Raw genomic sequence first — 677 nt, 5'->3', positions numbered from 1 at the left:
CGGGCAGCAGGGGAGCTGGAGGTGGCTGAGGGCGCCGGGCGCATCCCCAGCCCCATTGCGCAAGACGGTCGCAGTGGGCGGCCTGAAGTGTAAAGGAGAAAAGAAAAAACACATCCCCAACAAGGTAAAGTGAGAGCAGCGATGGTTTTAAAAGTTTTACTATTATCTTATCCCTCTAACTACAATTCGAAACAGCACTCCCCCAAGGCACCCCGACGCCGCCCTCTGGGGTGTGGGGCGGCGGCCGCGATTGAACCTGCGTTTGCAGGGCCTTGGGAAGCCTCGGAGCAGAAGGAAGGTGCGGAGCGGTTCTGTCCTCACACCGTTTTGGCAGCGGGCGGCCAGAGGCTCTCCAAGGGCCTGGCCTTCGGGGAGCAAAAAGGGGCGCCGTGCTGCTGCTCGCTCCTATCTGTTCTCGGAAGCCAGCGGCGAGTCAAGCCTGGGAAGGCGGACTCCCCTGGGGCAGATTCCTCAAACCCAGCCCACACGCAGGCCGCGCCCGCCCCCACCTTTTGGGGTGGGGTGGGGGTCGTTCCTGTGTTGCTTCCTCCAAAGGGCCCACTGAGCAGCGACCTTAACTCCGGGGAGGACCCAGAAAAGCGCTTCCTCGGAGCGCTCCCCACAGAGCCGGGGACCGGCCCGCTTCCCTGAAGGCCCCGGGCGCAGCCGCTCAGTCT

The 677-nt window shown here is 63.7% G+C and overlaps 1 protein-coding gene across 1 annotated transcript in view; it reads right to left on the bottom strand.

The window, feature by feature from the left end:
• The window catches only part of DMRT3 (doublesex and mab-3 related transcription factor 3), a 22,433-nt gene that overhangs the window by 18,317 nt on the left and 3,439 nt on the right, over window positions 1-677 (bottom strand). The window lies entirely within an intron of this gene.

The sequence above is a fragment of the Myotis davidii genome, unplaced genomic scaffold (genome assembly GCF_000327345.1).
Source record: "Myotis davidii unplaced genomic scaffold, ASM32734v1 scaffold616, whole genome shotgun sequence".
In the NCBI taxonomy this organism is placed as follows: Eukaryota; Metazoa; Chordata; class Mammalia; order Chiroptera; family Vespertilionidae; genus Myotis; species Myotis davidii.
The sequence above is the reverse complement of the archived record's forward strand: the minus strand, read 5'-3'. Positions and strand labels throughout refer to the sequence as shown.